This window comes from Caretta caretta, chromosome 3, assembly GCF_965140235.1.
Source record: "Caretta caretta isolate rCarCar2 chromosome 3, rCarCar1.hap1, whole genome shotgun sequence".
NCBI lineage: Eukaryota > Metazoa > Chordata > Testudines > Cheloniidae > Caretta > Caretta caretta.
In genome coordinates this window covers 83,421,858-83,449,844 of record NC_134208.1, presented here as the reverse complement: position 1 = coordinate 83,449,844, position 27,987 = coordinate 83,421,858, and positions in this window count along the sequence as shown.

The window sequence follows — 27,987 nt, the reverse complement described above, 5'->3', positions numbered from 1 at the left end:
AGGTGAAGACTAACATTAGAGGAAGAGAGACAGGAAGCCAAGCAACAAAAATGCAGCAGAGGGGGAGGAGGAGGTGCCAGGGAGATTGTAGATGGCAGGGAGAGAAAAGACTTGGGCATCAGGTGTAAGTCCCAGTTAGGATTATACTGAGATGAAGGGGAACGAAGGAGAGACTGGATGCCTTTCAGAAAAGGAGATTTGAGACAAGAATAAATCTAGTCCCAGATATGGGATTATATTTACCAAACACTGTGTGCATCATGAATCCAGCTCTGTTCTGTTGTATTGTTCCATTTCTTACCTGCATGTGCCAAGACCATTAAATCCCTGGGATAAGGACCTAGGTCACAGCAGTTGACCCATAAGGTTCCAGAAACGTGTGCCCAAAGTGTACATATAACATAAAAGGCAAACATCATGCAGTTCCTCTGCTGGATCCTCAGTCAAATCCATGATTTCTGTCATTCAGAGTTTAGTTTACAAAAGAGTCTGTAGTATTTTGTAGGAAGTTGCAAAAACTGGCCCACTGGGGTTCACAAAGCCCAGGGTTGGCAGGGTCTCCCTTTGTTTGGGGGACAACGAAATGTAAAGGAGAATCTCAGCTTTCATTCAAAAACATAAACCTAAATCCTCACCCTCCTTGCAGAGGTAGCCTTGAAACTATAAGCAAAGCAAACTGACCTCTCTGGTTGAAAGGTCGTCACTGATCCTGGATTATTCGCTACCCATCATAGCCACTCAGAGCTGGACTTTTGGTCCAGAAAAACTTGCATCATGAGTCTCTTGAAAGCTTTAGATCCAATATTTTGTGATTATCCAGGATGAGAAATGAGAGTTTTATACCACTGGGAAAGGGACAATCCCAACTTCCCAATGGGATACATGTAACTCACCTTTAGCCGTGAAAGGCCCTGTGGCATTGGATTTTTAATTATGACATTTGTAAGGCTAAAAATATTCTTTAGGTTAATTTTCGAGGTGTTTTGAATGGCTTAGTTTAATTTTTTTCTGCCTCTGAACCTCAAACACCAGGTTTGCTGGGGGATAGGTACAAGAAATCCTCCCCCACCCCCAAGTACTCTGTACTCACATGTGTAGTCCCATTGACTTCAGTGGAGCGACTCATGTGAACAAGGACAGCCTGCTTGAGTGAGGCAGCTGTTCTCCATCACTGGGAAATCTGAGGAGACTGAGGACATCTGAAGAGACTTCCCCCAAGGCCTCACCCCCACCCCACCTCTTCCCGTCCCCACTCCACTCCTGCCCCTCCTCTTCCCCTCCTCTTTCCACCCCCTCCCCTGAGCGCTCCCCTTCGCCATACCTCCCCCTCCCTGGGAAGGAGGGGGAAGAGTTAATCAGCGGGGTGGGCAGCCCCGGTTATGACTCCAGGGGGTCCATGGACCCCAGTTTGAGAAACCCTAAATTAGAATGTTCACTCAGGTGATCTGCTCCCTGTGCGTATTTAAAGTCATATCTGCTGACATGTTACAAAAATGAGTTTTATCCCTTCTGTTAGCCCTGCAGAGCCAAAAGAGCTAAGAAAGCGTAAGCTGGATTCTATTCCATTTTGTACGTCATCAACGGAACTGTTTACCAAGTTCCCATTAGTTACCCCATGTGCAGCCTCACCAAAGGCAAAGGGGTGGCACAGGTGTCTCTCCAAACAGAAACTGGGCAGCAGAACCTTAATTAAGGTGAGGTAGAAAAGAGCCCTGATTGATTCTGAGATCCCTGGGTGAGTTTGAAGGGCCGTGGGGTAACAAAAACCATCTTTTTCTGAGTAAACTGAGCACATGTGATATGGAAATCACTGAGAGATAATAAAGGCATGTTTACCCTTATGACAGAGCTACTTTTCAGAGTAGAACCTTGCATTAAGCCCATAAGCACAACAGCTGACACATGTATTTTTGATGAGTTGACAAGCTGCCTTCTCCAAGTGAGAGTTTTTTCGCTCCTTTGACAAAGTCGGCTCCTTGTTAGCACACAGATCCCATGTTATCCCTCGGAATCCATAAAGCTAGTGCGACATGGCCTTCTTGTGAAGGCATGTCAAGATGGAATTTTTAGTCAAAGAAGTAACTCTGCTAAAGTTTCAGAGTAGCAGCTGTGTTAGTCTGTATCCACAAAAAGAAAAGGAGGACTTGTGGCACCTTAGAGACTAACCAATTTATTTGAGCATAAGCTTTCGTGAGCTCACAAAAGCTTATGCTCAAATAAATTGGTTAGTCTCTAAGGTGCCACAAGTCCTCCTTTTCTTTCTGCTAAAGTTGTAATGTTTACAAGGCCTGAGCCCAAATTTGCAGCACTTCAGAAGTCGTGATAAAATGAGCACGCTGTCAGCCACAGTTTCATTGCTGGCTTCATTTTAAACCATTCAGATATAGACGTTGGCACATGGTGAGTCAGGAGCAGAGCTAAGAATAGAACACAGGAGTCCTAATTTCCAGTCCCCCACTATAATCACTTGCAGTGGTTACTTGTGCTAAATTGTTATTGATTCTGTACAGCCACTGAGTACAATTGAATTTAATCGTATACTACAAGGTTCTGCAACTGTAAAATAATTGTGTTCAGCCAAAACGTGATAGAGTGATATGAAAGGGTGTGACCAAATTTTAGCTGGTGCATTGATCCTTGCTTGTGAAGTCTGATTTAACTAAATAGGTTCAGCTAACTAAATCAGACCCTCGTGTGTATAAAACCATGTCTAGATTATGAGAGATGCCAAGAAAAGAGACAATAAATGTCTCAAATGCTGTGAAATATTGTCACAAATAATCCGTTCAGTCTGACAAATGTCTGTTTAAAGCATTTTGTTGCGTGTTATTAAAGAATAGACCTTATGTTTACTGTAATGTTTATCTTAACTAAATATACAGAATTAATTAGCCATGTCATTATTAAAACACTTTAAAGGTGCACAGGCAGTTCAAAGGAAGTTTACAGTGCATCTAAGTTATTTATTTATTATTCATTATTTTGATTACAAGTACCTACATTATAGCCATCCAGACTGGGGGCCCCATTGTGCTGGGTTCTGTACAGACACACAGTAAGAGACAGTCCCTGTCCCAAAGGCTTACAGTCTAAGATGAGAAAAGCCAAGGTTGGGAGAAGGGAAATAATATTATCTCCATTTCACAGAAGGGGAACTGAGGCACAGATAGATCAAAGGACTTACGCAAGGGCACCCAGGAAGTCTGTGTCAGAGCCAAGAACAGAACCTAGGTTTCCTGTGTGCCTTAACCACAAGGTCCTCCCTAAGGATCTGCTGCTGTAGGAAGAAGGCCTCTCCACAGATGGAACCTGGCACTGGGGACACTGAACACTTTCAGCCAAGTAAGCCACCAAGATGAAAGGGCCAGTAATAACGGATCATCTGTCTCCCCCAGAAAAGTCCATCTCCTTATCTTTTATCAGTCTGAAATATACAAACCCTACCTAATTGCCTGTGATTTTTTAGTCACAGGGTGGCAGAGTTCTTGTCTTCCTTCTTCCTCTAGTTGCACAATGTCACTGACATTAATAGTGTCTCTGCCTTCCAATGCCAGGAGGAGAAGATATGCTTCAATTCACATTTTTTCTTGCAAGTTTAGCCGCAATCAGCTTTCTTTTTCTTACAGAGATCCCCTGTTGAAACTCCGTTGTATGTGATCCCATAAATGGGACAGTAGCGCTCTTGCTCGGAGAACAAAATTCGAACACAGCCACGCTATAATTAAAGCACCCATTCCAGCTGACAGTGTTTCCAAGATGGCCAAATCTCTGAAGCCCAATAATATGAGGAAAAAACAGAGCACGCATCTGCTTACCTTCTTAAACCATAGAACTTCTGGAAAAGTGTGCCATGAATTAGTGTTGCAGATGCTGCACCAGGCACAAGTCATTTGGAGCCATGCAAGAGCAGAGCTGAACCATATCTGTGAAGACCCATATCCTTAAAACAATTTGCTACAAATGTTGATTCTCACTGTCCAGCTCCACTCTAGATGCAACTTCCTGTTTCTGAGAAAGGCAGAGAAGAAAATCTTCAACAGACTGGGAAGGGCTTTGAATCTAAAATAACTCAGACCTGTCTGAGTTTTTATTTATTATTGGGCATATGTGAAAGAAATATTCACCTTGATGCACAGTATTATACATTCCCCCCATCGAAGGCATTCAAATCATTACCAAAAATGTGTTCTCACTCAGTTATAAGATTAAAGCAGACCAAGTTCTGTCCTTTTGAAGATCTGTGACCAACACTTGTAAATGTGAGGGCCATATACTGTCCTAGATCTGTACATACAGTTTCTACTGAGATTAGTGGAAGCTCAATATAGGGCTTAGAAGCAGTATATGGCCTGGCTACGCCCACAGACAGAGGACAGTTTAAAGGGCTCTGTCCTGTTCCTGTTGAAATCAGTGGCAAAATCGCACTGACTTAAACAATTGCAGGATCTGGCAAGTGACGGGGCAACGGGATTGATGCCTTCTGTTTCCATTTGATATGTATCAGTCAGTGTTGGTGTATCTGGCTGTGGATATGATTGTTCAGAGCAATATTTCTCTAAAACATGGTCAATGTTTAATCCTTGCATTGATCCAGAGAAATGTGTCAATCTGAACAAGTTTATGTCTATTATATGCATCATTTTGACTGTCCAGTTCAGAACAGGCTCCCTAGTCGTATCTTAATTTTGACTTCTATGGTTACAAAATACTTATAGTTCAGCACCACAGCATGTCTTCCACTAATTTTTGTGAAAACAGCTTCAATTTTTTCATGTTCTCTCACACATGGTGTTCTTAAGTAAAGGAAGACAATTTTAAACCATATCACTGACTTGATTATACCTGGAGTACAGCAGAACCTCAGAGTTACGAACTGACCAGTCGACCACACACTTCATTTGGAACACGAAGTGTGCAATCAAGCAGCAGCAGAGACTAAAAAAAAAAAAAAAGCAAATACAGTGCAGTACGGTGTTAAATGTAAACTACTAAAAAATAAAGGGAAAGCAGCATTTTTCTTCTGCATAGTAAAGTTTTAAAGCTCTATTAAGTCAATGTTCAGTTGTAAACTTTTGAAAGAACAGCCATAACCTTTTGTTCAGAGTTACAAACACTTCAGAGTTACAAACAACCTCCATTCCATTTTTTTTCCCACTGAATGCATCCGATGAAGTGAGCTGTAGCTCATGAAAGCTTATGCTCAAATATATTTGTTAGTCTCTAAGGTGCCACAAGTACTCCTTTTCTTTTTACAAATACAGACTAACACGGCTGCTACTTTGAAAGCTCCATTCCTGAGCTGTTCATAACTCTGAGGTTCTACTGTAATAATTAAATGAACAATATTATAAACCTCTATCTGTTGCAGAAGTAAAAGTCACATAATAGAATCATAGAATCGTAGGACTGGAAGGGACCTTGAGAGGTCACCTAGTCCAGTCCCCTGCACTCAAAGCAGGACTAAATAATAACTAGACCACCCCTGACAGGTGTTTGTCTAACCTGCTCTTTAAAACCTCCAAATGATGGAGATTCCACAACCTCCCTAGGCAATTTGTTCCAGCATTTTAACTACCCTGACAATTAGGAAGTTTTTGCTAATGTCCAACCTAAACAGCCCTGGCTGCAATTTAAGCCCATTGCTTCTTGTCCTATCCTCAGAGATTAACGAGAACAATTTTTCTCCCTCCTTCTTCTGACAACCATTTATGTACTTGAAAACTCTTATCATGTCCCCTCTCAGTCTTCTCTTCTCCACACTAAACAAATCCAATATTTTCAATTTCCCCTCATAGGTCATGTTTTCTAGACCTTTAATCATTTTTGTTGCTCTTGTCTAGACTTTCTCCAATCTGTCCACATCTTTCCTGAAATGTGGCGCCCAGAACTGGACACAGTTCTGCAGTTGAGACCTAATCAGCGTGGAGTAGAGCTGAAGAATTACTTGTCGTGTCTTGCTTGCAATACTCCTGCTAATACATCCCAGAATGATGTTTGCTTTTTTTGCAAGTGTTACACTGTTGACTCACATTAAGTTTGTGGTCCACTGTGACCCCCAGATCCCTTTCCTCAGTACTCCTAGGTAGTCATTTCCCATTTTGTATGTGTACAACTGATTGTTCCTTCCTAAGTGGAGTACTTTGCATTTGTCCTTATTGAATTTCATCCTATTAACTTCAGACCATTTCTCCAGTTTGCCCAGATCATTTTGAATTTTAAACCTATCAAAAAATCCTATCCTATCCTACCAGCTTGGTATCATCCGCAAACTTTCTATGCCATTCTACTCTCTATGCCATTATCTAAATCATTGATGAAGATATTGAACAGAACTGGACCCCGAACTGATCCCTGTGGGACCCCACTTGATATGCCCTTTCAGCATGACTGTGAACCACTGATAACTACTCTCTGGGAACAGTTTTCCAACCAGTTATGCACCTACTTTACAGTAGCACCATCTAGGTTGTATTTCTGTAGTGTGTTTATGAGCCGGTCATGCGAGACAGTATCAAAAGCCTTACTGCTCCCCTGGAATTCACCAGGAGCAGGAGCTGGCCTGTGTTGCCCCTGGGTCCCAGATATTTCATCTGAATCTTTGGTTTAGGTCAGAGAGATGGAAAAACTCAAAGCCGAATAGCTGCTTATTGCCTACACAGTTGGAGAGGATCAAGCTATATGTTATTCTCCGTTAAACTCAGCGGCAATTTGTGCTCAATGAATTCACACCACAGTCACCAGTTTCAGACAGTAGTTGAAAAAAAGTATGGGGCAAATTAGCCCCAGTTACACTGGGGAGTTACGTCAGGGATGCCTTTGACCTGACCCTATATACCTGATTCCCTCTTACTCTTTTTCTGTGATGAACACAGGAAAATGTATGTGTGTGGAGGTGGAAAGAGGGGAATAAGATGGGCAAAAGTTGTTTAAGTCACCTCTGTGTCTCCTGAATTCTGGCCTGGATTAGGGCCTCCTCATCCCTTTCCACTGCAACCTAGAGCAACCCAACTGCTCTAAATTGCACTGGCTTCTATGATTCATTCAGACGAGGACAGAATATCTGTGCTGTGCTGTAGGGACTCCTACCCTGTCCCTAACCCTTCCCACCTCTGGCCCGTCCCCTACACTGCAGGCTGTGAGAGTGGCTGGTATAAAGCCATTACTTGGGTTCTGTGCAAGCCCAGGAACCCTCCTGAGACAAAGGGGTTCTGAGGGTACCATTCTGTTTCCATTGCAGCCCCTTTATGTTACCTCAGCGCAATTCACCATCTAGCTCTATATGTATAGGGGATAGCCAAGCCATCCCCTTCTGAGTAAACTATAGCTCCTGTTGGGCTTTGCCAGCACAGATGCAGAAGACCTATCAAACCAAAGTAAACTTTAGAAAGAAGATGGAATTCTAGTGTATCAAAAGTTAAGCAACCAGGGCCATGTACTTCCCTGGATTTGCACAGGGAATGCCTATTGGTGACCCTGGGAGTTCTCTATATGAACTGAGGGCAGGATATAACAAAGAGGCTGCAGGCCAGACTTTACACTTGACCTATTACAAAATTCAGAGCTATGCAACGTGCACACAGCAGCAGAATCGAACCACTGTAATAAAAGACTTAACTATTTGAAAACCTAGAGCGTTTGGTTTGTTGCTTAATATTTGTCACTGCTATTGTGCTTCCCATGTGAGGATCTCAACATACTTTGTAAACATTACGTTACTGGCACCCCTACCACAGAGATGGAGAAACCGAATCAAAGAGAAGCCAGGGTTATCTCTTCACTAGAAATGCGGCAGCAGCATATCAGTGTAGACACTCACTACAGTGACCGAGAGGTGGTAGCTAGGTTGACGGAAGGGGTTAGGTCGGCTTAACTAAGTCGCTCAGGGGGGTGGATTTTTCACACCACTGAACGACGTAGCTGGCTTGACCGAACTTTTTAGTGTAGACCTGGCTTAAGTGGCTTGCCTAACATCCCACTACAAGTCAGTAGCTGATGCAGGAATAGAACGCAGGTAGCCTGATTGCCAGCCCTGTGTTTTAATCACCAGATCAGACTTCCTCATACTCAATGCAAAAAGTGCTCTAAATTATCCCTCCCAAGGCAACGTTTTTGAACAAGTAAATTGTTGGGGCTCTGTATTCCTGTTTATGTAAGAGAAAGGAGCTGTTTGTGAGTTTGTGTGTGAGTGTGCATATGTGTGTTATATTGGGAGAACTATTATTATCCTATTCTGTACTGTCTTATTACTATTCTACATTAGTTAGAGAACTGTTAATTCCATGTGCTTTCCCAAAGCCACAGAAACACTCATATTCATTACTTTTCAAGACACCATTCATTTCAGGTTTATTAACTTCAGGTTGCCACCATGAAGTTTTATTTTTCGTCCTACACCGTGGACTTTAATAGCAACTTCTGAAAAGAATCCACTTGACTTCAGTAGGGCTGCATAGGTGTGAAGGACGGCAGAATTTCACTGAAAACATTGTAGACACAGGAAAAGGCCACCCTTTTCTGATTGCATCAGTCTGTTTGAAAGGGAACTGTGTTGATCATCTTTGATGTCTGCAGTTCAATGGTCGGTCCATATTAGATTCCACAAAAGGCAGTGGGCCAAATTTAGTCTGACACTATTCCATTGCTTTCAGTGGTTTTACCCGGGATAAATCTGGCCCAATATTATAATATTAGATTTTGTGTGTGTGTGCCTGTGTGCATACTATTAGCCCATACTCTTTGCCTGAGATCATTCAGTAAAAAGACTGATTGCTGTTGCACTTGCAATTTGCACAGTAAATCTGAATCCTTTTGTTGACCTGCCCAAGTTCACATTCTAAAAAAGTATGCATCTGAATTTAGATGCATTTTGCTAATTTGTTTTATTATGCTTGGAAATATTGGTATAAATGGTGTTTCAATTATTTTCTAAGGCAGGGACCTATGCATTCTCTGTAGTCACAAAGACTTTAAATGGAGTTATTTTTCTCTGCCTATAATCATTCCCCCTTTTAAGTATCCAGGCAGAAAAAGTAAGTTTACTGCTCCTAGCACAATGGCCCTCTTCACTTTTAGGTTTGGGAGACCTGGGTGACCTATGAAAGTTAATTAGAAGGTTAACAAAGACTAAGGCAGAGTAGAATACATCGCCTCTCCTCCAGCCAAAGATGTCATCCATTAATTAGGGAAATCGTTAAGGTGGCCTTTATTGAATCCATAGAAAATCGGCAGTTGGCGGTCGACAGTTTTGATCAGATTTTCCTCTCCCCAATAATGCTCCCCTTAATAGTACGAAAAGCAGAGGGCTTGGGGTGGGATGGGGGGGGCTGGCCAGGGGGAAAGTGGGGGGTGGAAAGTATGTGTTTCAGCGACATTACAGTTAAACAGCCGCCAATTGTGATGGCTTTGAGTCTCAGGCTACATTGCATGCTTTCTCCATGATGTAATCTTTATTGAACCTGGAAGATGGGGCTGGGGGGGAGGGCGAGGAGAGGAGCAAGAGAAACTCATTGCTGCTGCTGCCTCTCAGCCCGAGGAGCTAATATCCCAGTCTCCCTGGGAAGAACTCATTGCTTTTGCCTGGTAAAATGCTATCCATCCCCCTTTCCTCCCTAACGTTAAACCAGTCTGTTAAGCAATTGTCAGGGAACGTGCATCTGTGCTGCAAACGTTTCATCCCACGCTGACACATTCCCTTTAACGTTGAGGGGCCTTGATGGAGACGACCGCTTTTTTGCCCTCTTTGAACCGCTGCGGTTCCACAGTGTCGTGGCTCTGGAAAACACCAGGGGAAACATTACAGAATCCCCGCATTTTAAAATGAGACTATTTTCTTTTACCTACCATGAGCAAGGGGCGGGGACGTGATTTTTGGGACTAGTTTATTTATAACTGTGCACTTCGCGTTTTGAACAGATGGGGTGCTTTGCTGTACATGTGTCTCTACATATCTACCGAAGCACTTATGGAAAATCCGACGTGCAGTCATTGCCCCATCAGTCCCATTGCAGTCTCTCTCTCTCTCTCTCTCTCTCTCCAGTCGCCCTCTCAATGTATTGCTCATCACCATAATTTCTGAGCAACACTTCACACGGACACGAGGGGCTGTCGTTTTGCAGAGACTGAAGGCAGGGACAACAGTTACCCCAAAATGACATATTTATGTTTAAAGCCCCAGCCCTGCGTCCATGACATCTGTTGACCACAGTGAGAGTTCTGAGGACTTCAGAAACACAGGAGCTAACCGTATATGAATGTACAGATGCCTTCAATGATGCCAAGTGATAGAAAATGTTTTCGTAACATTTAAAAAATAAAGTAGTTGGATGAATAGCACTTTATTTCATTGGCTTTCTCCACGATAAACAACAAAATGTATGCAATTTTTCAGGCCATTAAATATTACCAGGACATTGAAAGGATGTCGGGCCTATGCTGGCACTTGTAACTCAGACAAAACTTCTCCCGCCATCAACAGGAATTTTGCTACTATTCCATTATACCGTGAAATAGTCTAACGTTAAAAATCTATCACTACATTTTCAAAGTAAACATTAAATAAGACACATGCAGGACAACACTACTTTACTGTCTGTCTTTGTTATACTCTATAGCAAAAGTCAATACTATATTTTATATCACATCTTTCATGCAAACGGTACCTTAAAATGTTTTAGAGTTAAATACCATTACCGTAGAAAGCAATTTGCCCAGTTGAAAAGGAACTGACAGCATCTCTTCCATATAAATGGTGTAGAAATCTCAATATACTCACTAGAAGCTCTTCACTGCAACCTCCACTCATGTGAGTAGTTACCTTGCTTTCAAAGGAACCGCTTGGTGAGTAAGGATTACTTGGTGAGTAAGGGCTGTAAGTCTCGGGGCCTCTGAATGGACATTTTAAAATGTGATCCCAGACCTAAGCACACCTCGCTCTATAGCAGTATTTCTCTCCTGTGGAGTGTGATCTGAAAGGTGGTTACACACCTCTTCTGTTTGGGTCCTGGCTAGAGCTGATCATAAATTGTTATAGAGCTCATGGACCACATGTTGTGAGGCAAGAGGGGAATATGGGAGTAATGTAGGCCAGTGGATAGAGCACAGGTGGTGGGGAATATCTTGGTTCTATTCCTGTTTCTGTCAATAACTCACCATAGGCCAAACTTTTCAAAAGTGTCATCTGATTTTGAGCATCTCAACTGGGATATGTAGACCCTGACTTCTGGAGGGGCTGAGGATCCACAACTCCAGTTTTGGTCCTCATTGTTTTGTGTCTTTGTTTCTCACCCTGTAAAATGGAACAGATACCTCTCCACCATCGTAAAGCACGTTGAGAGAGGAAAAGTGCTATATAAATGCTCAGTATTATTACTGTATTATGTAGCAGCAGTAGGTTCCACAGCAGTAAATGAAGATTAATAGATTTATAGATTTTAAACCCACAAGGGACCATTATGATCACCTAATCCGACCTCCTGCATAACACAGGCCATGGAATGTTTCCCAGAGATTCCTGCATCATGGCCATAACGTTGGGTGGACCTCGAGCTTGTTCTTTAGAAAGACATCCAATCTTGATTTAATGACTTCAAGTGATGGGAAATCGACCGGAGCTCTGGGTAGGTTGTTCCAATGGTTAATTATTCCCACTTAAAAATTAGCACTTTATTTGTAGTGTGAACTTGTCTAGTCACTGGATTTTGTTTATGCCTTTGTCTGCTAACCGGGTTTTCAACGCCTACCCTTAACTTCTCCCGAAAGAACCAAATTCCTCTGCCACTTCCCAACTGAAAGGAGAATTTTTTCTGGGAAGCCTGGAAAAAAATTGGAAAGCAGTTTTAAGATTACGGGGTGGGGAAGGATTCCTCTTCCGGCTACATGGGCTGTGATAGCCCCTTAGCTAGCTGGGGAGAGTTTCCCTGGGGGTGTAATCCATGTGAAGGCTGCTGTATCCAGGCCGCGTAGGGAATGTGCAAAGGGCAGAAAGGGGTGTGTCCAGGGGCGATGGACAGTCCTTGTAGCTCGTGCAGCTATGTGGCTCCTCAACTGTGTGGACTGTAGAGCAGTCCCTAATTAGCCTAGGAGGTTGGGCAGAGTACTGTGATTTAGATTGACTCCTGGCTGCTCTGACTTACACTGGGAGGCTGCGGTAGCTCCAGGAGGAATCCAAAATAGGGAGGATAAAAAGGTGGCCCAAGGCAGTGCCTTTCTGTGCTGCTCCTCTTGGGGCTGCGTCCCAGAATCCCACCCTTCACGTTTAAACCATTTCCTTGGTTTTTCACTTTTTGAAAAACGTCCTCATTTTTGTTGGTTTTGGCTTATCCTAGCTCCAGAAGGGTTGGTCTACAGCCACCACCTGCTTTCTGTTTTGCTAACCTTGCTGAGGAAAAGCAGTGTTTTGAGTGGCTGTGGTGGAGTGTATGCATCCCACGCTACGGTAGGCTAGAAAGGAGTTTATTGGGGCACATTAGAGCAGGGATCTAAAAAGGAGACACAGCTAAAGCACCTTCTTTCTCTCACTCTGCCATCCCACCTCCACCAAGCCCAGGTAACAAACAGAGTCAGGGAGTTCCCAGGTCCAGGCAACAAGGAAAATTGGCCATCTTGCTATGTATAGGTAAGGACTGCAGGGCAAATCATCAGCCAGGCTAAATCAGTATGGCTCCATCTACTTCTATGGAACTATGCTCATCTACCTCAACTGAAGATCTGGCCCTCTCTGCTCTTTTCATTTGGCTGAAGCAAGCCACCCTTTCCTGGCAGTTTTTCTTTTTTGTCTGGTTTTGGTCAGGATCCCAGTCCTGATTCCCCATAAGTGGGGAGAAATGCTCTGAGCAGACAAGTGTGTTCTGTAAAGACAGTCTAGGGGTGGGTTACCAATATAATTCTTCGGATACACTTTTTGTGCAGTAAATCATGCGTGTGTGTGTGCGCATGCACGAACAGCTTGCTGATCCAGAAAGGGAGCCCAGATGTTTGCATCCTTCAGCCACTGCAATTGGTTTACATCAGTTTATCTTTTGAAGGCTACTTTCAAAAGGAAAGGGCTAGAAGTTACATTGATGTGCTTTTTAAAACCGAAAGCTGAGATTCTCTTTCCTGGGGCCCAAAGGTTGCCTCTGCTATCAAGGAGCCCCCTCTTGCTCTTTAGTGACACAGAGCAATGGATACAATTATTTGATACTGTTAAAAACTGTAAATTGACCTGCTGCGGACTGACTCAATGCTATGCTTCTGCAGTTGCGGGGATGGGAAATGGATGAAGGGGAGGAGAGTAGGGGAAGATTTGGAGGGGTTGGAGTAAGGATGGGGATATGAATGAGGGGGATAAAGAAGGAGCAGGGGATGGCAGGGACCGTCTGTTTGTGTTGTGTTTGTACAATTCCTAGCACAACGAGGGACTGATCCATGACTGGGGATATGACTACACTGCAATTAGACACTTGCGACTGACCCATGTCAGCTGACTTGGGCTCACGGGGCTCAGACTAAGGGGCTGTCTAATTGTAGTGTTGCTATTAAGGTGTGGGACCCTCCCACCTCGCAGGGTCCTAGAATCCGGGCTCCAGCTCAAGCCCAAAGGGCTATACCTCAGTTAAAGAGCCCCTTAGCCTGAGCCCCATGAGCCCAAGTCAGCTGGTACAGGCCAGTCGTGGGTTTTTAATTGCAGTGTAGATATACCCTCCTAGGTGCTACTACAATACAAATAAATAGAAGCACTATTAATAATGAACTAGAGGTAGGGTACTGGGGGCATGCAGAGGGAAGATACGGGGTTCTGTTCCCCATTCTTGGAATGAGGAGATCCAGGGATGGTAGGAAGCTGGCATGCAGGGACTATAAAGGGGGTGCTGGGAGCTGGGGGATCATAGGGAAAGGACACGGAAAGCAGAGGAGATAGGGAGTGGGGAAATGGACAACATGGCAGGAGATGCAGAAGCCAGAGGGATGGAGAAGGTTGCAGGGAATTGGAGAGCACAGAGATGGGGACAAAGGGACCAGAAGAGGTAGAGAATAGAACAGGGGAAGGCAGAGTTTCTTTCCATGTTAAAGCTTACACACTTACATTTTTAGATCTAGAAATTTTAAGTGGTTCACACCTCCCTCAACTGTCCACCTGCTTTCTGTTTTACCTGCCTGTCCCCACCTATCTTCTAAGGACTCAGTAACATTTTCAGGAGAGAAGCCCTGCTTTGATGGGCATTCTGATATCTGCCAGGCAAGGCTTCCCTCTGGTAGACTGTAGACGTGTATGCTACGCTAATTTAAGCCTTTCCTGTTCAGGAGAAAACAGGCAAATTCACAAACAAAAAAATACGTTCAGAAGAGTTAAGGTTGTGAGTGTGTGTCAGGGAAGCCGAGCTAACACACCAAAGCAATGTTCATTTTCTCTGTATCGAGTTCTACACCTTTATAAAGGGTGGAAATGAACAGTGAAGGGATCCAGCCAGGTTCCAAGGTCCATATAAGCCTTCGTCATGCACTATCCCCCATCTCATTTCCTCTCCCCGCCCAACCTGAAAGTTGCCTCCTCAGGTTTGTAAAAATAGATGCAATGGTCCAAATAGCTAAATGTTATGGGCTCAACTGTGTCTTTGTCATAAGAGCTGAATAAGAAGCAGCAGATCTACAGTGAAGACCTGATTGTGACCCAGAGGGTCTGGTCCCTGGTTCCCTCCTTGTCCCAGAGGGGAAATGATCTTTGCCAGCCCTGTATCTGGTGCAGATTGCTTCCCGCTCCACACCAGCAGCCCAGCTGTGTGTTCTGGTGCATGGGGGTGAGTGGGCAGAGCCAAAAGTTCAGCTACTCCCCACCCCTGGCTGCCCACCTGTGTGGGATGGGGACTAACGGCCTCAGGGAGGCTATTGTCTGCCAACATTGACATCCATCCCACAGAAGAGTTACAATCTCAGCCTATATTAACATTATCATTTTTATTATTACAGTAATGCCCAGAGGCCCCAGCCAAGAGTGGAGTGCCATTGTGCCTGGCACTGTACAAACGCAGGACGAGAGACAGTTCCTGCCCTAAGGAGCTTACAGTTCAAATAGACAGGACAACAAAGGGTGGGAATTCTAAACTTCCTAATCAAAGGCTCTCTTTCCAGTGTACTGTAAAATTAATAATAATACTTACACCACAAAATTACTTACTACAAAAAATTACTACACAACACAGCAAATATATTTAAAATACAAACTTTCCAGGTCATTTACTTTAACACTATAGAACCAACACACTTCATAACACCAAACACAGCTGTCATTCCAATTGTATTCATTAAGATATTCCTCTACTCCACCATCACATTGTGCTCTGGAGAAACTGATAGAACACTGAGATTGCTTAAGGTACTATCCAAAGTCTACTGAGGTCACTGAGACTCTTCCATTGACTCGGGTGGGCTGTGGATCAGGTCCCGTGTTCCTTTTGAAATCTTTACAAACAAGTTTACATCGGCTGGTGTAATCAGAAACCAAAACTAAATTAAGAGGTCACCTGCCAGCAGCATAAATAAAACAAGGGAAATATTTGTTAACCAGAAACCACCATGGAATAAGAGTTTTGACATAATAGCAAAATCAGGGTTTAGATAACTGGTATTCTTCAACCAACTTTGTAGAAATATTCCCTGGAACAAGCCCGAGAAGAGAATCCTCATTTAGGCTATTCTTTTTCAGATGTAATTGAATTCACTTGCTTAGCTTTCTGCCTTCCCCCACCTTTTCATTCAGTGGTAATGTGAATTCTGCTAATCTCTCTGCACAACAGTCAGTCTCCTCCTCTTTTACCAATGATCATTCACAGAGCTGGTAATGTAAAACAGCTTTAATCTGCCTCTCCCTGCCCGCCCTTTACTGCAGCTCCAAAAAATAGCCTTGCGTAAAAAAAAAAAAACTTTCCTTCATAAAATTTATCATTTGAAGTGATCTCTAGCTAGTTTAGTATGTTTTTTCCTCTGCACTGAGTTGTTTGTGACATTCTGAGACATTCTAAGAAAACCACACAAAGGTCCCAGAGCTGTGGGATTGGGTAAAAAGTGTTCTGATATAGGTGGCAAATGATTACGCATACCATGAAATGATATATGGAGGAGGTAGGGGGAAATATTGAACATTCAGGAAGCAGATTACTTGGGAAATGTCTTTGGATACGCTGCTTATCAATAAATCTCTGTTTGTCACCGATCCTTTACACACATCAGAGTGCAGAGTGCAGCAAAAGTCCTATTGCATGCAACTACCCAGTATTCATAATATTCATAAGATGGTAGTCCTGATAAATTGGCCAGTGTTTCTGATATCTATAAAGTGAAGATACTTGAAAACCATCTCCACAGGAGATAACATTACTTGCCAATCAAACTTACGCTAACCAGTCTGGCCACTGCCACCACATTGGGTCAGGGTTGTTTGTTGGCAACCTAGATGTCCTTATCTGACGCATTTTTCCACAAGGTTGTTTTAAAATATTAATTTTACATCTTCTCAGTCAGGTTAAAGTATTTTCAGGGGGCTGGGAGGGGACACACACACACACAAAGGTCTCTACTCAATGCTTTTTCTTGGGTAAAGAATAGAGTTGCAGAAATTGTTAGAACTTTTATTTTTGTCATACAAATGAAATTGTCATACAAATTCTATTTTCTCAGAATCCAAAGAAGCTACGTTTTTACAAAAAGAGCCAGTACTTTACTTTTAAAAGTGGATGAAAATTCCCATCTTCTCTGCATTTCATATGACACACAACTAATTTTATAAGCCACGAGGGTGCACTATTTCTGCAGTGAACCCTTGCAGTCCAAGAGTGTATTTTTGCGGGATGATTTCACGGTAAATATTATTTTAATTTTCAGATCTTGGGATCCCATTGTGTTCTGGTGAATAACATATTTTCTAACCCATGGGAAAAGTGTTACTATACATTTTTGAACTTACATAGTACTCTTCAACCAAGACTCGCAGAGCATAGTGCAAACATTAACTAATAAAGCCCTATAAGACCCTTACGATACAGCTAAAGCCAGGAGAATACTGTGGGTAAATAATTTCATCAACTAACATACAAATATATTTATATACACATACAAATGTGTGTGTATGTGTCCTTTTATTTTTCATAGACAAATTGGTTTTGGTAGCTTAGCCATTGTCATCTTCTGGCCCTGTGCTTTATGCATGCATTATCTGCGGCAAGGGCTGTCACTGAAGAACTGGACTTTTTAGCCATTTGTGATGCTGCAGCAAGACACACAGGAACTGAATGGCTTTGGCACTTACACCATTGTCTTTCTAGATGGCCAGTTGCCAGTCAGAATTACACACTGCAGCATCAGTGGCATGCAGAATTCTTCACTTCCTGTCCTAAATTGTTGTGTGCAGCTAAACAGCTGCTGTGTGGTTGATGTAAATAAACTTCAACCAAATAGCTGGTGATATAAATTTTTTTGGCATGCGTTTAGGATGGACACATTACTCACAACTGGCAAAACCGTGAGTGGGTTACGCAGCTCCTCTTAGATGAGACTCACTAAAATCTGTCTACTGCACCATATCCTTATGTACTTTGCACATGCCACATACATTATAGAAATGCTAACTGAGATATGTTTCAGAATTTAAAGACCTTTCATTAGGATTATTTCTTGTATCCCTCCAGCCTTAAAGTGAAGTGCCTTAGTTATCATGGGCCAAATCATCCTCTTCCTTGTCAATACCCATAGGAGGGGGGGCTAAAAGAAGGAAACTTGCCAAGAACTCCCTCAAAGAGATTCCTCACATCATGCCACCAGTGGAAGTCAGTTTATGCCTCCTGGTGTAGAACACAGGACTGGAGCCCCTGTGCTCCTTTGCATGTTTATCACATTATTTTGCAATGTATTGCATGGATATTACACAGGTGCAAATCTGGTGGTGATAGCCATCACCTGCAGGGTCATGTGATTAACAGCACTTATTATTCCCCTTTGATTGCCTTACCTAATTAGTCCTTCTGGGCAGCCTCAAACAGACACCTTTTTAAAACAACCTTCCTCCACAGTGGTTCCTTCCATTTGCACCGCAAAATGACACTGGGCCAAGGTCCAGGGTGGACAACATACAGGCCTGCACCAAATGCAGATGTAAGAGCTGCTCGGCTGAGGCCCTGCAGAATTTGTGTCATATACTTTTGTTTATAAGTTAGCACACACGTTTTTTTGTTTGCTGATATCTTTAAAGTCAATGGGAGTTAAACGGTTCAGCTGGGATTCACATATTCATTAATTTGCAGCAGTGACATACAGAGTTTAGAGCATAGAGTAGTCTTATTAATAATGTAAACAACTTTCTGCATCACAAAGCTGTTGCAGAAATTAGGTCCCATTGTACTGAGCTGAGGGGAATGAGTTAGGAAATATTTCCTTTGCAAAGCAAGCTGTGCCCTCAGAGCGACAATATCATTACACGAAGTAATCTTGGATGTTCTCCACCTGGCGAGCCGAAGGATTTCTGCAGTGCCGCAGTTCATTGCAGCTCAGCATGCATTTAGCATCTGTTAGCAGAGACTTGAAGAAGTCCTTGACTTTCTGCGAAATTCCAATGGAAATAGATAGGGCATCTGTAGGAATACAAAATAATATACTGATTCAAGGGCAACGCTAATTGAAATGTTACTCAGTGAAGAGAGAGTGGGCCATGGCCTTGGGAGGGTTTCTTCTGGAGGAAATTGTCACAAGCACATGCTCTTGGGGATCCCCTCAAGGCCAATTGGTGGGGTTTGTCTATTTGTGGAAGAGGCCAGAGAACAGCCCCCATACAGTAGATCCCTTGGGACTTGAGAGAGGACAGGGCTATTTGCACCAAAGCCCTTTGCCTCTGCCTGGCTCCTGGCTCCCTGAGACTGGTTATTGGAGCTAGTGAGCTTCTCCCAGCCCATCCCTCTCCTTTGCCCAATGTGCCAGGTCTCCCCCTCACAGAACTCACTGATCTGAGAGGCTTTCCAGGTCCTCAAGGGAAGCGAAGATGGTGCAGGGGAAGTGGTTGAACCCTCCTTCCATGACAGTGCCTCCAATTAGGAAGGGCTGGAGGGGGAGTGAACTACCCCCCTCCCAAATGTTTTAACACTTGCTCAAAGTTCCATAGGCTGCAGAGCCAGGGGATGGGGGCCTGGGCCTGACCACGTTTAAGCAGTGATCCCATCAGTAGGGCAGCTGCTGGTCGCAATGCCGCTGAGATTTGACCCAGCTGCCCCTCTGAAATTGTCCCCAGTGCAACTTAAGCAGCTCAAGTTGCTGCTCTAAGTTGCAGCAGCACTTGCCTGGGCTGCCTATAGCCATCTCTACAACCCAGAGATACCCAGAATGGCTGCAGTGGCCTGGTCTATGCCCCCTTCCCTGGCACACCCTTGGAGGGGCCCCGCACAGAACAACCTGTGGCTGTCTAAGGTAGTTCCTGCACTGGGGGGTTTCTTCCCCAGCCAACTAAGAGGCTTTGACTGGGCAGTAATGGAGGGCCAAATCCCTCTCAGTGACTCTAGAGCCATTCTAGAAGGGAGCTATAGGAGGTGTTTGCTGTTCCGTTACCCTAAACAGATTGTACTGTCACAATTCCCTTACCTGACCTGTGCCCTGTGTTTATTGTGAAGCTACAGAACTGCAGAAAACTTACAACACAGGCATGGCTCCACTTTACTTAATTACAGTGTAGTAAGATCCCTGTAACATACTGTACGCAATGCTATCAGAATACATTCTTCATGACTTTAGCAGTGGAAACAGCTAAAGGAATTCTCCCATGTTCACGAGGAAAGCCGTCTTCTCTTCCTGCTTTTCATTGCCCAGGCTTGCTCAGCAGACATCTGTTGCAATTTTGTATCACACACAGATTCCTGTAAAAATCCAACTCACAGTTCAGTAAGTTTCATGGACACCCTGACCCGTCCAGGAAGGGCCGTTTTAGAGCAAGACAAGAACACTCCCACTTGGTTGAGGCAGGGCCAGATTCTTTTTGCCCCCCATCTCCCCGCATCAGTTTGGGGAACACCTGACCCATTCCAAGTGACTCAGAGTGCAGAATCCGCCCTCAGAGTTTGGAAATGCTTTGGCCTGCTTCTCTTGAGCTCAGGGGGAGTTTTGCCATTGAGACCATAGGAACAGGATCAGACCCATAGGAAGGCAGGGGGTGAAGGATCCTTTTAGGCTCTTGCTGATGCTTTCAGCGCCTTTGAGGGAGGCAGTGTGTACAGATCTGATTAGCGTTTGTACCATAGGAAATAAAGTCAGAAATGCCTAGACTGCAAGCTCTCTGGGGCGGGGAATGCCTTTCCTGTTTCCTGTCTGCAGTGTGCCTAGTATAATGGGACCCTGGGTCCTTTAGTGGAGTTCCTGGGTGCCCCCACAATAGAAATAATCAGAGGGTATAAACACTGCTCCAGCTAGGTGATTATTAAATCAAAGCCTGACACCAGCTTATGAGTAAAGATGATGGATGGGCAGCTCCGTAAAGGAGGCTGGCATGTTTAATATTATGAAGTGGCTTGATTGTTATCTTTTTTCTAAATAACAAGACAGGGCCATCGGCGTTCGCCTCCTCCTCCCTTCACCCTCCCAGTCACCCCCCTCTTCAGGCATGCTGCTTGTTTCTTCTTTTTTGGGGGGGTAGGGGGAAGGAGGGGTTGAGAGAGAGAGACATTTTCTTTCACACGAGCCCTCAGAATTACAGTTCATGAACTATTCAGTAAACTGACCGGCGTGAACCTCCCCTTCAACGGTCTAATCTAAGGGGTGGATCTATGTGTTTTGTTGCTTGTCAAAAACAATCACTCCTCGGCCCATTACATTTACAGCACGTCGTCCTTTAATTGGTGTAACACACTGAGGGCTGAAAGGAAGAAAGTCCCACAAAAGAGCCGGAGTGAATGAACCCTGACTCACACAAAAATACTCTTCAGAAGTTCAGAGCTGGGCACTAACAAGGAGGTAGAGAGTTAGCTTGAAAAGGGGTTAAGTTCAGAAATGTGCCACCTTGAAGACCCTCCCATCAAAGCCATGATAGCATTGACAAGATGCAAGGGGGGAAAGGTTAATATTCCCGGTTTGGGAGGGTGGGGGGTTAGTATAAGGGATCGAGGATCCCTCTATCCCCCCGACCCCGATCTCTTCATTTTCATTGTACACTTCCACCGTGCATAAGGGGGAAAAAAACCCACCCTGAGCCTGTAAAGCATTAAAAATGGCTCAGATGAACAAAGCCACCTAAAGCTGCTTGTATGTTTCATCCCCCTCGGAATATAATCTCCCTTTCTCTTCCTCGCCTCTCCCCAGAGCCGCTTTCCCTGGTCCTTAATGATTCGACTAATTCAACAACATCGAGGTTTAAACATCTCAAACCATACTCCATGCGGTGGGTGGGGGGGAGTCCGGTGCAAGCCGAATGCCAGGGGCCAGAGCGAAGGGCTCTCCTGCACCTTTCACGCTAGGAAAGCTAACCTGGACGTGATCCGAGGAAGGCAAAGAAATAGCAGAGGCTGGGGGCGGAGGGAGGGAGAGGGGAGCGGGAGAAAGTCGAGTCCTTTCTCTGACAAGTTTGATTAGTGTGATCTGCGTGGAATAATTACAACATATCGTCTGTGTCACAACGTTCTGGGGCAAGACTTTCCCTTCTGCGAGCTCCCAGCCAGCGCTTTGGGTTAGCGGCTGTCAGTGAGGCGGCGGGGAGGGGGGAGAGAGAACCCCTTGCTTTTAGCCTTCGGTGCAACAGAGCTGAAAAAAAGTCAAATTCCTACATTCTGCTCATCTGTTCCTAATTTTTCACTGGGTGTCCCTGATTTTCCTTAAACACACACACACACTCTTGGCCTTTGGGGGCTCTTGGCTTTCGGGGTTCTGCAGCGACAGCCGAGTTACCGCTCTGCCCCCCCGATACATCTAAGCCTGCTGTATTCATTAGTAGCAGTATTTTGTTTACCAGCGTGGGTGAATTGCAAACTCCCTGTGGGGTGGGAGGAGGTATTGTTTCATATTCTCTGTGTATATATAAAGTCTGCTGCAGTTTCCACGGTATACATCTGATGAAGTGAGCTGTAGCTCACGAAAGCTCATGCTCAAATAAATTGGTTAGTCTCTAAGGTGCCACAAGTACTCCTTTTCTTTTTGCAAACTCCCTGAAGTCACTGAGGAGTCTGGCCTGAGTGAGGACTGCAGAATGGGATCTACAGCTGGGAGGGGGAGAAGGAGAGAGAGAGAGAGATCTGTAAGGCAGTTCAGGGTGTGAGGAGCAGGCGGGGGTAATCAGTGTCTTCTTGTGAAACTCTGTCCTTACTGGGGACGAAGTCAACTTCCCTTTCTCCCCAGCCTTAATGAACCTTCCCAGAAACTTGCACCGCTCCACTCAATGCATCTAAATCCCTGTCCAGAGCTCAGATTGCTGGTTTTCTTTCTTCCTTTTCTTTTCTCCGAGCTTTTACACGGAGTTTTGCTGCTGTGGGATTTTTCTGTCTAAAGCTACAATAACTATTTTGATGTAAATGGCAGGCTTTGGGTGGGTGCCTGGGGTAGGGAGTTAATGATTCTTCTTACACTGGACTGTTCTTTCACTTTGCCTGTGTGCACCATGTTAATAAATTAATGCACCTTTCATTACTCCTACATGCATCAAACCTCAGCTTTGTGTTTTCGGGACTGACCCTCGTTCCTATACTTTTGTGAGTAAGCTGCCCCCATGCTAAGGCTGGGGCACTTTTAAATGCAGCTCCATAGTTCTGTCAAGGTTTGTAATCCGTCAAAAAGCCGTTGATTGCTGCAAGCGTTACTTTTCATTAAGAAAACTTAGAAGCAATTTGGGAGAACCCTTCTCAATGAATACATTTACCCCCAAATGCTTTTTATTCTTCGCCTATACTTGATGAGTTTCTCTGGCACAAATCAGTTCTTACAGGCACAGAATGGGCAATCCCTTGATCCCCATCAATTGTCATCCAGCGTTTGGGCCACTTTGACCGCCAATAGTGGGGAAGTCAGAGCTAATCCGCAGAAGGAATCACGGGAAAAGAAAAGCAACAATAACCAAGTCAAGCGTAAAAAATGAAAGAGAAATCTCTATTATCACTCACTACATTTCCCAGCGATGTACTGAAAAAATCAGCTCGTTTGTCATTCGAGTCAGACACCCGGAGAAGAATATGGGGTCGTGGTGGGTTGGTAGACTCACACGACGTAAGGAGCAATATTTTAGAGCAAAAGGGCCTCTTCATGTGCCAAATCCTCCTCACATCCGCCATAACCATTAAATACAGACTGACTTTATTCTGTATGGGAAGAACAAGGAGGAAAGGAGCCCTCAGCCACAGATCTAGACAAAAAGTCCAAAGAGCGAGGGCGAGGGAGGCGAGGCAGAAGAAATAGGCAAGTCTGTAGCCTCCGCACAGAGGGTGTGTGTGTGTGTGTGTGTGTGTGTGTGTGTGTGTCACAGAGAGAATGCGTGATGCATGTGCTTCAGAGAGAAACTGTCTGGGAGAGGAAATATGTGTGTGAGTGTGCATCAAAGAATAAGTGTGAGCGTGAGAAAGGGAATCGGGGGGGGTGTAAGGAGGTGCGTATGTGTGTGCGAGACAGTGTGTGTGACATGCCTGGCTGTGTTCTCACGGGCCCCAGAGGAAGAAAATGAGAGGGACTGAGGCTGTGGGTGTGGAAGGAGGGAGTGTGTATATGGGTAACAGTGTGTATATGAGACAGAGTGAGAAAGTCTGTGGTCTGAGCGCTCCTCTTTCTGCCTGTAATCTCAACCTGATCTGATCTTTTTCAACCCCCCCGCCCCCCAAGCAGTGCATCTAGACGAGGAAGGGGCGCAGCACCGCTAGTGGCGGGAGCTGTTAAGGGGAAGAGAGACAGGGAGACTTTTGCGAGCCCCTTTCCACGCTGACACCCGCAATTGCCCCAAATGAGGCCAGGCTTCCTTTCCTCCGCAGCCAAGTGAGGGGCAAAGTCGGCCCCAGAGACCTGGCTGCCGGTGCCAAGCGCTCACGGGAATGATTGGCTTTAGGCAAGAAAACAACTTGACAGATCTGGAAATCACTGTTGCACGCGTTCAGGTTTCCTTACCCGCTACTGATTTCCCCCCTTAGGTCACCTCAGTGTTTGTTTGTGGTTTGCGCGGAACCCGCACGATTGATTTCCTTTGAACCTCCAGAATAGATCGATCGTTTTAACCAACCCTTCGGGAAACCAGGGAGAGCGGGCACATGGGTTGTGATCCGGCTGTTTGGAGCCGGAGCTGCTAGAAGACTGGGCTCCTATGTAACGGAAGCCGACGAACAGGACTCTAATTTGGGGGAGAGAAAACCAGACTTGTGAGGCCAGCCTGCTGTTCCAGGACATTTCCTCCTCGCTGGTGCCAGGTCGGCGGGAATGTAACACACAGCCAGGAACCGTGCGATGGACACAGGGGCTCTTTCCCCACCTCGCCCACCAGGGCGAGTGCAAACCAGTAGCAGCCCTGGGGACTCCGCTGGGAACAGGCAAACCGTGGTGCACCCTCCTCGCCTTCTCCTCCCGCCTTCAGGAGGGACAGTTGCTGAAATGCAGCCCCATTTCGCGCCCCTGGTTAGCACGACGATCTCTGGAGGGTGGACACAAAACCTGCTAGCCCGTTTTCCTTCAGCAGCCCGGAACATTTCCCAGCAAAGGCAACCCTATCCCCCCAAACAAACTAACACGGGGAAACGCCAAGTTCAGCCCCCTTCACTAGCGGTGTTTTGCATGCCGTCTATTGATCATTTATATTGTGATCATTAATATTGGCGTGCGCGGGACGGTTTTTATAGTGTTAAGGACCTGGAGGGGGAAATCTCCTGCCTGGAAAACAGCTACGGTAAATGTAGCAACTTGTTAGACCTGGCTATTTAACTAATCAAAGAATCAGAGTCTGCTAGCCCTGCTTTGTATTGGCATCTCCCTGTGAGTTTCTAGGACCAAAATCTTTTGTCTAAGTCATTATACGCGTCTATACGTGTGTATACACCCCCGATGTGTTATATAGACCCAGAGACACCCACGTGGATACGCACACAGACTCTCACACACTCCTATTCGCATACATAGCTATGCATCTAAAAGGGCGCATATCTATCTATCTATCTATCTATCTATCTATCTATCTATCTATCTATCTATCTATCTAGTTTTGAAATGCTGTCAACATGATCACTTAGGTCTAGTTTCCAAAAGCTATCTGCTAACCATAGATTCACTTTTTTTTTTTTACTACCTTTACTAGTCTTTTCTCTCAACAACCCCGAGGAATATAATTCTTTTTAAAGCCGGATCGAAATGAAATTGTTAATGATAATAGCTGCCTTGGGAATCCTCGCTGCCAGGGCAGTGTTTGGTTCAGGGTATAGAGGGAATGCACCAAACTGTAGAATGGGAAGCCTTCAAGTGTATCCGACATGAGTAAGCCCCCGCTCTCCTCGCTGTCTCCTCCTCATTCATTTTGGTGCCTGAGAGCGTCCTGGAATCTCTCTAGCAGAGTGCCCTGCCCCTTGATCAGGCCTGCGCCAAAGAAACGGTTTGGTAATTGACAGACGCATGCAGAAGACAGAGGACTTTTCAAACGGGGCAGAGAGTGAGACAGACCACTCGCAATTTTTAACACAACGAAATGCTCTCTCCAGACCTTCCCAGCTCTCTCCGGGTCCCTTTTGCAACGCAGATCTGGTCCATAACGCTAGAACTGGGCATCTCTCTCTCTCTCTCGCTCTCACTCCCCACAGGGCTAGAAAACCGCTGTCCCTTGGGGCTGTCAGGAGTACTCAAATAATCGCTGCTTATAAGCAACATTTCCACTGCGATGTCCTGACCCAGATTTCCATAAAAGTGCGATCTTCGCATCATCTCTCATCTCCAAAGGGTGCTTGAAGAGCTGGAGACACTCTGCAATCCTAATTAGTGATTTTTGTCCTCTTGTTACTGGGCTCAGCAGCTCATGCAAATGAGCTCTTCAGCGCAGATACCATTACCCCAGCTCCAGAATTAACTGACTCTTATCTTTAATGATATGCCGCCGAACTCCTCGGAGCCCGGCTAGCTTTTTATCTTGATTACTCTAATCAATAAGAAATGATAGAGTAGAATTATAAACTCTATTGGCTTTTAAATGTTGCCGACAAGCCCTCGAGGTGCACGTCCCTGTCATTGTTATTTATTAAAATGATCTTCAGTTAACAGCGGATGCAAACAGGAAAATGAACCAGGGGAAATTACCCGGGGGGCTCCCCCCCCCTTGCCGAGATCCCCGCTGGTTGTTAGTTTAGGGCTGGGTAGGTGTGAGACGGGAGCGCTTTGAAAACCAATTGCTCTTTTATAAGGTGCAAGAAAAACAAAACAACAAATTAGGGCAGAACAGGCTCCCCCCTCAAGGCCATCCGACCCCAGCCCAGCGAGCGCCCGGGCACCAGCTCCATTTGGTGGGTGTGTAACTGAGGAACACGCTCAGTCGTGCCCGATGTGCAAGGCGAGGTACAACGGAGGCACAGGGCAGCGGTGGGAACGGCGATCAGCGCCAGCCCGCCTCCTTGGGGAGGCGTGGGGGGGGGGGAGGCAGAAGGGCCTCTGCAACTTGTCGGTTTCATTTCAGGGGCCCGATCCTCGCCTTCTTTCTCCGGCGAAACCGCTGGGAAGCAGGGGGCGATTTTGCCTCCCCGCGCGGGATCGGGCCCCGATGTATGATTCTTACCACTGTGGAGTCTCGCGAAAGCAATGGCATTTGGAACAGCCACGTGCTCTGTAATGATGGGGCCGAACCCACATAACGGGCCGGATCCCGCAGTCCTTACTCAGGCTTCCCTCTTGACTTTCCCGGGAGTTGAGTCTGGTGGCTCGGAGGGCAGGGAGCGCCTCCCTCCCTCTGCTCCTCCTGTCCCACCGGCTCCTGGGGCAGATGAAAACGTCTTTTCTGATCTGGCACTAGTAATTAGTGGCCCCACCCTCTTGACACACAGATCCACAGCACCGGCTACTTTGTTTCAGGGAACTTGTTGGCGGGGGTGGGGGGCGAGGAATCTAATCCAAAAAATATATATAGCCAGCAAATGTCACCGTGTCTTTTATTACAGACCCGCAGAGAGCGTCCAGCAGCGCGTTCCTGTTGGAAATCGACAAGTGAGGCACAGGGTGGAGCGAATTTCATTTACACCGAATGTCTGATTCCCAGGCAAACATAAGTGCTGGCGTAACTATGAATTTGTAGTCTCATGAGAAAATGTGTGCAATGGATGGAATACGGAAACATCCGGTCCCAATAACCCACTGGCATCCCCCTAAAAGCATTCCAGTATCTTCTGGCGTACTCTTTGCTTGCATTTAGGAGTGTGCTTTATATTAATACTTGAAATGTATCTACATTGTTAGCTGGTTAAAAGTAGATTATTTTACATGAAAATTCTCAGCGAGGACAAATAGAAATTATCAGATTTAATTACAGGTTTCAGAGTAACAGCCGTGTTAGTCTGTATTTGCAAAAAGAAAAGGAGTACTTGTGGCACCTTAGAGACTAACCAATTTATTTGAGCATAAGCTTTCGTGAGCTACAGCATCCGATGAAGTGAGCTGTAGCTCACGAAAGCTTATGCTCAAATAAATTGGTTAGTCTCTAAGGTGCCACAAGTCCTCCTTTTCTTTTTGCAGATTTAATTAGCTGTACACAAGTGGAATTCCTCTGAAAGGAATTTCTGGTAGATAAACACTTTGGGGAAAGGGATTGAGGTCCCATCTTAGGGGATTCCATGGTATTTCCAAAACACAGGGCTGAAGATATTTAAAACAAGGACTGTATTTGTATGACTCTGCATGTATCGCCATTTGTAGTCACGAATAGGAAAAGCACTACGCATTTATATCATTTCATAGTATTTTAACTCCCAATGTTAAATAAACTGGTGCAGCAAATAATTTCAATTACCTTTCATGCATGTCTTTATATCATTGTGTGTTAAATACAAGGGTATTTTCTTATGC